A 10,888-nucleotide genomic window follows, 5' to 3' on the forward strand; every position below is an offset into this window, starting at 1 on the left:
GAGATATACTTGAAAAACATGATTAGTCCCATATATGCATGTTGTCATGAACATCAAAATATGATTAAGGGCATGATTGCACTTTCACCTACCCATAACTAAAGATAGAAAACAAGAGCACAAAATAAAAACTACTTAGTGATAAAGCAAACAAGCACACACGAGAATAATCACCCCACGCTATTGCTCCCCGGCAACGGCGCCAGAAAAAGGTCTTGATAACCCACAAGTATAGGGGATCAATTGTAACCTCTTTCGATAAGTAAGAGTGTCGAACCCAACGAGGAGCTAAAGGTAGAACAAATATCCCCTCAAGTTCTATCGACCACCGATACAACTCTACGCACGCTTGACGTTCGCTTTACCTAGAACAAGTATGAAACTAGAAGTACTTTGTAGGTGTTGTGGGATAGGTTTGCAAGAATATAAAGAGCACATAAATAAAAACTAGGGGCTGTTTTTGGTAAAGAAGCAATAAAGTTAGTTTAGCGAGTGTAGAAAAGTGGTGGTAGGAGTTGCGAAATTGTCCCTAAGCAATTGACTACTTTACTAGACCGATAGCAAGTTTTATGTGGGAGAGGCCACTGCTAGCATGTCATCCCTGACTTGGAATTCTATGCACTTATGATTGGAACTATTAGCAAGCATCCGCAACTACTAACGGTCAATAAGGTAAACCCAACCATAGCATTAAGATATATTGGCCCTCCTTCAATCCCGTATGCATCAATTTCTATGCTAGGTTGAAGCTTCTGTCACTCTTGCCCTCTAATACATAGTCCTATCAACATAAAACTGACCCTATGGTGTGATCCACGCGCGCGCTCATATGATGGGCACCAAAGGACAGCAACATAACCACAGGCAAATTAAACCAATCATAGCAATTCACCAATTACCGATAGGCAACGAAAATCTACTCAGACATCATAGGATGGCAACACATCATTGGATAATAATATGAAGCATAAAGCACCATGTTCAAGTAGAGGGTACAGCGGGTTGCGGGAGAGAGGACCGCTGTAGATAGATGGGGGAAAGTGATGAAGGTGTTGGTGAAGATGACGTAGGTGTTGGTGTAGATCATTGTCACGATGATGGCCCCGGCGGCGTTCCTGCGCCACCGGGATAGAGGGGGAGAGAGCCCCCTTCTTCTTCTTCTTCTTCTTCCTTGACCTTCCCCCTAATTGGGAGAAGGGTTTCCCCTCTGGTCCTTGGCTTCCATGGCATGGGAGGGGCGAGAGCCCCTCCGAAATTGGATCTGTCTCTCTGTCTCTCTATGTTTCTGCGTTTTTGATTCTGCCCTTTCACCGTTTCTTATATTCCCGGAGATCCGTAACTCCGTTTGGGCTGAAATTTGGACACGATTTCTATCCGGATATTGGCTTTCTTGCGGCGAAAGAAGGGCAACAACCGCCTTACGGAGTGGCCACTAGGTCCCAGGGCACGCCCCTCACCCTCGTGGACCCCTCGGGCATCGTCTCTCGTTGATTCCACTTCCCAAAGTTCACATATAATCAAAAATAAATCTCCGTCAGTTTTTATCCCGTTTGGACTCCGTTTGATATGGATTTTCTGCGAAACAAAAAATATGCAACAAACAGGAACTGGCACTGGGCACCGGATCAATTTGTTAGTCCCAAAAATAGTATAAAAAGTTGCCAAAAGTATGTAAAAGTTGTAGAATATTGGCTTGGAACAATCAAAAATTATAGATAAGACGGAGACGTATCAATGACCGTGATTGGTTTGAGTTGCATGTTTTATTATTGGTGCTGTCCTATGGTGCTCTCCGTGTCGCACAAGCATGAGGGATCCCCGCAATAGGGTTTGCAATATGTTCATGATTTGCTTATGGTGGGTGGCGTGAGTGACAGAAGCACAGACTCGAGTAAGTAGGTTGTTTGTGTATGGGAGTAAAGAGGACTTGATGCCTTATATTGCTATGGTTGGGTTTTACCTTAATGATCTTTAGTAGTTCGGATGCTTGCTAGAGTTCCAATCATAAGTGCATATGGTCCAAGTAGAGAAAGCATGTTAGGTTATGCTTCTCCCTAAAATAAAATTGCAATAATGATTACCGGTCTAGTTATCGATTGTCTAGGGACAAATAACTTTCTTGTGACAAAAAGATCTCTACTAAAACTAACTTAGTTGTGTCTTTATCTAAACATCCCCTAGTTTTTATTTACGTGCTCTTTATTATCTTGCACCTAGCCTACAACACCTACAAAGTACTTCTAGTTTCATACTTGTTCTAGGTAAAGCGAACGTTAAGCGTGCGTAGAGTTGTATTGGTGGTCGATAGAACTTGAGGGAATATTTGTTCTACCTTTAGCTCCTCGTTGGGTTCGACACTCTTACTTATCGAAAGAGGCTACAATTGATCCCCTATACTTGTGGGTTATCAAGCCCTTTTTCTGGCACCGTTGCCAGGGAGAGATAGCGTGGGGTGAATATTCTCGTCTGTGCTTGTTTGCTTCATCACTAAGTGGATTTTATTTGTTGTTCTAAGTTGTTCTCTATCTTTAGTTATGGATATGGAACACGAAATACCAAAAAATTAGGTTTACTTGCTACTCATGGAGATGGGGAACCTCCTAAAACCCTCGATGCTCATTATGTGAAAGATATTATGCACTACTTTAATAACCCCGAGAAAACCCCATTCAATTATATAATGGGAGACACGTTGGATCAACGTGAATACTTTAGGGATTATCGCTTGACTCAAAAAAGAAAACTTTTATGGGATCAAATTTATATGTTGCATTGGTATGCTCGGCAACTATGCTTGAGATATGATTATACTTGTTGCTCTAGGATGAAGGCTCCACACCTTCCATTTTCATGCAAATTTAATGATAATGAAACCTTAGTTTCTTATGCTAATGGTATATATGATTACTATGATGTGGAACGAATAGAAGAATTTGTTGCTTTTAAGGGTGCTTGTGAAATTGAATCTTTGTTTAAAGAGTTTATAGATTTTGATGATTCAGTTTATAGACCTGAAAATTTAGCTATCCTTAAATATTGCTATGAATTATAAATATAATTATGATATTGATGAATTTATTGAGAAAGTCTCCGCTGTCCGAGAAGAGACTAATATTTTGCAGGAGTCTAAAAGGAAGTGCTACTCCCCCTTGGCATCAAGTACCCAAAAAGGGGCCAAGAGGAGCAATCAGAAAGGATCATCATCATCAGAACCCTGCCTCATCATCATCATCATGAGCACCACTGCCACCGGCCTCGTCAAAGAAATCAGACCACTCAGGACCCGAGGGAAAACCAAAGTCAGAAGGAGGCTCATCAGGAAAATAGTCATCATCACTCACATCGAACACTCCGGAATCTCTCAGACGAGCCTTCAGAGCATTCTTGGAGGTGATAAGGCGCGTGACAACATTGTGATTTTGGGAGCAGTTAAAAGTAGCAGCCTGTATCAAGGCAGAGTGGGCCTTCCCCAGAAAGCTAGCAATGCGACCAAAGGGGGCAGATCCGGAGGGAGCAGAACGAGGGATGCTAGCAGCAGTGCGGCGCGGATGAGCAGAAGAGGAAGATTCCTTGGGAACATAGTTATCGGCCATGTGAGCGGGAATGACCCATCGCTCATGCAAATGATTGCGAACAATAGGAAACGGAGCCACACTCTCGATAAATGCCTGAAGGAAGGGAGCATGAGGAAAGGCCCGCTTGTGCTGGAAGGAAGCGAGGCGAATCTCATGCCATAGAAAATGAGGCACATTGATCTTTCCTTTCGGAGACGCATAGAGGCGATGCATAAGATCAATGCAGTAGCTACTACAGGACCCCTTGTCACCCATCTTAGGATAAATGGTGCGAATGACACATTGATAGATAATGAAGAAAGGAGCTCGCCAAATGGAGACTTGATTAAAACCCTTGTGTTTCTCCTCATCAGTGAGTTCTGCTGTGGGTTTGATAAGATCAGCACATGCATCAGTGCCCTTGGGTCTATGTTCGGGATCATCATTGTGAATTTTTAACCCGGTGTCGGGAAAAACAAGGGCAGCAACAAATTGAGAATAGGAAGCTGAGAGCTTCGTGTCGGATGTCATCCAAGTAACATTGTTATTTGGACCAAAGAAACATGTGGTATAAAATTGATGAATGGCGGCTTGGTTAAAGTCATGTTGAAATGCAAAGGGGGCAGCGAGATTTGAGGACTCAATGAGCTCAATAGCCCCGGAATATTTCTCCGGATGAGATCGAATATGCTCTAAATCAATGCATAGATGCAGAGAAAGACCCTTAGGGATGACAATAGTGGTAAAGATGTCAGCTTGGACATTAGTGCGAAAACGAGTGTCCCTAGAGTCACGAGCAACCGTGAATTGATCAACATCACGACGCAACTTAAGATAGGAAGCAATGGGAACTACGTTGAACTGCTTAACGTGACGGCCGTTTGGTAAAGGAGGTTCAAGTGAAATGTGGCGAGCATCACCGTGAGGTTGGACCGGAGGTGGTGGAGGCTGGAAGGTGGGCCGTCGAGTCCCGGGCTTGGGAGCAGTGGTGCGAACAGGGACAAGATCTCCTCTTTCCATATGAGCCAAATCATCTTCATAGTCAGAGCCCTCCGACGAGTCTTCGCTTGGAGAGTGGCGAGGAGGTGGAACACGCTTCCGAGGATGAGCCCGTTCTTGGGAATCGTCGGAATCACTGCGGTGAGAGGGACAAGAGGACCCAGACGGGCGGTCCTTGCGAGCCGTGTGCTTGGTCTTCACCATTCCGACCTAGACGAGGAGGGAACCCCAAATCAACAACCCACCACCATAGATCGACGAATCGATGAATGAGGGAAGAAGAGATAGGTGCTACCTCGGAGTGTAGAACGCGGAGGAAGACGACGACCGGAGAGAACCCGAACGGTGCTGTGACGGGGAAGGGGGGGGCCTAGTGATGAGCGGCCACGACGAGGAGCCGTGAGACAGGGCCGCCCCTAGCGATGCGGCGTCGTTGAGGGGCCTGGCTAGCGAGCGGCCACGGCGAGGAGCCGTGATGCAGGGGCGGCGGCGGTGGAGAACAAAGAAGGGGAAACAGATGGATTAGGGTAAACTGCAGCCCGCGCTATATATAGGTGCCCAGGGCAGGCCCGGACGACCGGGGTTCTATGGATGACCGAGGACTGGGCCAAGGAAAAGGTAACGGACGACCGGACGGACCCGGCGCCCGGACTAAGGACACCAGAAGGCTTTTTACGGACGACCAGGGTTCTACGGACGTCCGATGCCTGGACCAGGAAAAGTAGATAGGGCAGCAGAAGGGATTTTACGGTCGACCGGAGTTCATCGGACGACCGATCAGGAGGGTCATTACGGACGTCCGGAGAATGCCGGACAGCCGACACACAGAAATTTTTCAAAGAGAGGAAATGATGGCAATGATGATCTAACTTATGAGTAAGGGTACCAATGATGATTACAGTAAGTAGTGTTTAGGCTAAAAACAACAATAACACCACTAGAGCACACTGATCAACCCATGTTTGAGTATATGTGACATGGCACAGCAAAAATTTGAACTTTGGGTGCATACTTACTACTCCATCATGTTAAAGCACCATAGTTAAAATAACATGGTAGCTTTGAGAGTGTTTGTTCTTTTTATGCATTTCATAGGGTGAGAGAACTCATGAGTTGAGTGTCTCCCCCTAAATATATGCCTACATCAAGACGAGACATTATGACAATGCATGAATGGATACTAGATTTCACATAATATTATCAAGCTCTAAGATACCAAGTTCACGCCTAAGTTGACAAAACCTTGCTTCATCCAATGGCTTGGTGAAAATATCTGCAAGTTGCATGTCTGTGCCAACATGAGCAATGTCAATATCTCCCTTCTCCACATGATCTCTCAAGAAGTGGTACCTAATGTCAATGTGCTTGGTGTGGGTATGATCCTTGGGATTCTCAGCAATATTGATGGCACTTTCATTATCACATAGAAGAGGCACATGTCTGTAGGTGATACCGTAATCCTTCAAAGTTTGCCTCATCCATAGTAATTGAGTTGCACAATTGGCGGTTGCAATATATTCAGCTTCAGCGGTGGAGAGGGCAACACAATTTTGCTTCTTCGAAGACCAACTTACCAAAGAGCGTCCAAGAAATTAACATGCACCGGAGGTGGACTTACGATCCACTTTGTCTCCAGCCCAATCCGCATCGCGTGTACCCAATGAGATCAAACTTAGCATCCTTGGGGTACCATAGACCCAACTTTGGGGTGTGAACAAGGTATCTAAGAATATGCTTAACCGCCTTATGATGAATTTCCCTAGGGGAAGCTTGAAATCTAGCACACATGCATACACTAAACATGATGTCTGGCCTAGATGCACAAAGATAAAGCAATGAACCAATCATAGAGCGGTATTTAGATGGGTCGAAGGGGATACCGTTTGTGTCTTCAGTGAGTACAATTTTGGTTGGCATGGGTGTCTTACATGGGCTAGCATCAGACATGCCAAATTTGGCTAGGATATCCTTGAGGTATTTTGCTTGGGACATGAAAATTCCTTCTTGAAATTGTTGAATTTGAAATCCGAGAAAGAACTTCAAATCCGCACTGAGTGACATTTCAAAATTCTTGGTCATTGATGCCGCAAACTTCTTGCACAAATGAATGTTAGGAGAACCAAAAATGATATCATCTACATAGATTTGGCATAAGATCAAATCACCTTTGTCCCTCTTAGTAAAAAGAGTGGGATCGATCACCCCTCTCACAAAACCATCATCGAGTAAAAACTTCTTAAGATGATCATACCAAGCACAGGGTGCTTGTTTGAGGCCATACAAAGCCTTATGAAGTTTATACACATGGTCTTTGTGATCGGGATCAACGAACCCAGGTGGTTGTGATACATATACTTCTTGTAGAGGACTGTTAAGGAAAGCACTTTTCACATCCATTTGATGTAATTTAAAACCATTGAAAGCAGCATAAAGCAAGTAAGATGCGAATGGATTCAAGACGGGCAACGGGGGAAAAGGTCTCACCAAAGTCCAAACCTTCAACTTGTGAGTACCCTTGTGCCACTAACCTTGCCTTGTTTCGGATGATTACACCATTCTCATCTTGCTTGTTCTTGAAAATCCACTTTGTTCCAATGACGTTGTGTTTCGTAGTTGGCCTCTTGACTAATGACCACACTTGATTGTGCTCAAAACTATTCAACTCTTCTTTCATAGCAATGAGCCAGTCGTTGTCTATCAATGCTTCTTGTACCTTGAGAGGCTCAACACTAGACACAAAAGAGAAGTGAGCACAAAAGTTTGTCAATTGTTTACGAGTGACTCTACCTTCTGATATGCCGGTGAGGATTTTATCAACATCAACACGACCGGCCACTCGAGGCATGATGGAGGTTAAGGTTTCGCGAGGTTCAACTTCATGTCCATCATCCACGTCCTCAACATATGGATCATTAATGTGTGTGGTGGAAAATCTTCTTCTTCAGCTTGCATTTTTTGAGGTTCATTGTAATTGATTGCACTTTCTTGTTCTTGCCCTTGAGGATGATCTTGTTCTTGATGATTATCATGAAGAGGAACTTGATCATCATTTTGGACTTGGACTATGGGCATTGGTTGAGTAATAGGAACTTGTGTTGGTGTAGATGTTGAAGTAACTTGATGATGTGTGAAGCTTCCATCTTCTTCTTCATCATCATGAGGTTCTTGTTCCATTGGAAGAAGTGCACCGATACCCATGGCCAAGATATCTTGAGAGGAATCTTCTTGACCTACATCACTTAGATCAACTTGCTCCCCATGGGAGCCATTAAATTCATCAAGCACCACGTCACAAGTTTCTACAACACATCCATTGGATTTGTTGTAGAATCTATAGGCGTGAGAGTTTGATCCATAACCAACAAATATGCCCTCAGTTGTTTTGGATTGAAATTTCCCAAACCTTTCTCTTTTGTTGAGGATGAAGCATTTACACCCAAATACGCGAAAGTACTTGACATTTGGCTTGTTCCCGGTTAGGAGTTCATATGGAGTCTTTTCCAATATTTTGCGGAGGAAGAGTCGGTTTGAGGCATGGCATGCGGTGTTGACAGCCTCAGCCCAAAAACTATGTGGCGACTTGTATTCATCCAACATGGACCTTGCCATCTCCACAGGTGTTTCGTTCTTCCTTTCTACTACACCATTTTGTTGGGGAGTGTATGGAGCTGAATATTGATGCTCAATCCCTTCATCACTAAGAAATTCTTCTAAGGTGTAGTTCTTGAACTCAGAGTCATTATCACTTCTTATTGCTAAGATTTCTTTGTCAAACTTGCGTTAAGCTTGCTTGGCAAAATCAATGATGGTGATCTTCGTCTTGTCCTTGGACTTGAGAAAGAAACCCCATGTATATCTTGAGTAATCATCGACAATGACAAGCCCATACTATTTCCCACCAAGACTATCCCATGACGGGGGCCCAAAGAGATCCACATGAAGGAGCTCCAAAGGTCTTGAAGTAGACACAATATTCTTGGGTGGGTGCTTTGATTGATGTTGCTTACCGGCTATGCATGCACTACACACACGATCTTTCTCAAAAGAGACATTTGTTAGTCCAGGGATGTGATTACCCTTTAAGAGATCTTGAAGATTTCTCATGCCGACATGGGCTAGCCGGCGATGCCATAGCCACCCCTTATCAGCCTTGGCCATTAGACAAGTTGCATGGAATGTGCTCTCTTTCGAGAAATCAACCGTGTAAAGGTTGCCATCCAACTCTCCAACAAAGGCCACTTCGAGAGTATCTCTCTTAAAGACTTTCACATCCATTAGTCCAAATAGTGTATCATAACCAACAGAAGCCAATTGGCGAACAGAAAGCAAATGATATTTAAGGGATTGGACAAGCATGACATTTGAAAAGGACATGTCATTTGTGATAGCCACCTTACCCAACCCGAGTACCTGTCCTTTTGATCCTCCACCAAACATAATGCTCATAAATGGTTGAATAGCTTCCATGAAATCGTAGAGCAATTTGCTATCTCCGGTCATATGATTTGTACATCCACTATCAATCACCCATTTTACTCCACCGGAGAAGGCAACCTACACACAAATATTACTTGGTTAGAGGCACCCATTTTGCAATGGGACCTCTCAAGTTAGTCACAAGGGTCTTAGGGACCCAAATAGCATAAAACCGAAAAGCATTTCGAGGACCAACAAACTTTGCATAAACTTCTCCATCCTTAGTCTTACGAAGAACATAGGATGGAGGCATGAACTCTTTTGGCTTGTTGAGAGTGGGCATGCCCCTTGTGGCCTTCCCACTAACAACCTTACCTTTCTCCTTGTGCCCTTCTCGTACAAAAGTTTCTTTTAGAGGGGTGGTGCACTTTTGAGAGAACATCTTCTTCTTGCTTGTGCTTGGGTCAAACCCGAGTCCCTCTTTGGCAAACACTTCATTGTGTTGGCTCAACACCTCATTAAGGTTCTTTTGCCCTTGGGCACATGTCATGAGCCCTTTCTCGATTTGAGCCAAGAATAGATGCTAGATCACTACTAGAGTTAGTAGAACAAGCATCAACATTGATAATAGGAGAAGAGTAAGCCTTGGCTACAGTTTCAAGATAAGTATGCTTGAGTGTCTCAAAACTCATTGTAAGAAGGGTGAGCTCTTCGTCCTTAGTCTTGAGGGACACGGATAGGAGCTCACAATCCTTAGAGAGAGAAGCATTAGACTTCTCAAGCTTACTTTTATCATTCATCAACTCTTCGCAGGAGTCAATAGCCTTTTTCAAGGAGGCAAGATCTTTAGTATGAACATCAATGTTTGCACCAATTTTTAAGCATAGTTCATCATTTCGTGCTTCCTCATATTGGACTTTCCGCTCAAGGATTTCATATTTTTTCCTTTTCCTCGGTGACGAGGGTTTCGAGTTCCTTAATGGAAATGGTGTGCTTACTCACCATCTCCATAAGCATACGAAACATAGTGAGCTTCTTTCCTTTAAGGGAGCACATGAACTTATTTAGTTTAGCAAGCATAGGATCATCTATATCATCATCCTCATAACTATCCTCCGCATCAAGATACTCATCACTAGGAGTAGGAAGAGTGAAAAGAGGAGGATTTGATCGTGGGGTTACCTTGACCTTGTCAGGAGAGTGTTGGTCCTCTCCATCTTCTACCACGGCCTTCGCCATGAGGCACTTGTGAGCGTTGCCCTTGTAATCCTTCATGTAGTTGTAGGTGACAACATCACCACTCTTGTTGACTAGCCTCAATGTGTTTTGAGAATCTTGAGCAACTCCGGCAACACCACTAACATCATCCGGATCGGATTCTTCTTGAGCAACCATTGCTTTCCCATCTCTCTTCTTGAGCTTGGAGTTCAAAGGATTTGGCAACTTCTTCTTGGGAAAGGTCTTGGGAAACCTTGGTTTATCTTCTCTCTTCTCATAAGGGCACTCGTTGGAGAAGTGGTTGGTTTCTTCACAGTTGTAGCATTTTCTTACTTTCTTCTTTTGAAATCTTCCCTTGAATTTTCCCGCACTAAACTTCTTGACAAAGAGAGCCATGTCTTCATATGAAGGACCCTCATCGGATTCAACCTCATCACCATCTTCTTCATCATCATCATCTTCTTCTTCTTCACTTTGCTCATCTTCACATACATGCTTGGCCTTCAATGCAAGATTGATCTTTGACGATGGAGTACCATGCATGGCAAGATGTTTTGTAGCATTTGCCTTTGACTCTTCAAATAGTTGGAAAGTGGATATGATGTCATCTGTAGTCATTTCCTTGAAGGCATGGTGTTGTCTTATGTCCCATACCATTTGATGGTGATATGGAGCAAGAGCATGGAGCAACTTGTCCACAA

Source organism: Triticum aestivum, chromosome 3D (genome assembly GCF_018294505.1).
Source record: "Triticum aestivum cultivar Chinese Spring chromosome 3D, IWGSC CS RefSeq v2.1, whole genome shotgun sequence".
Classification (NCBI taxonomy): domain Eukaryota; kingdom Viridiplantae; phylum Streptophyta; class Magnoliopsida; order Poales; family Poaceae; genus Triticum; species Triticum aestivum.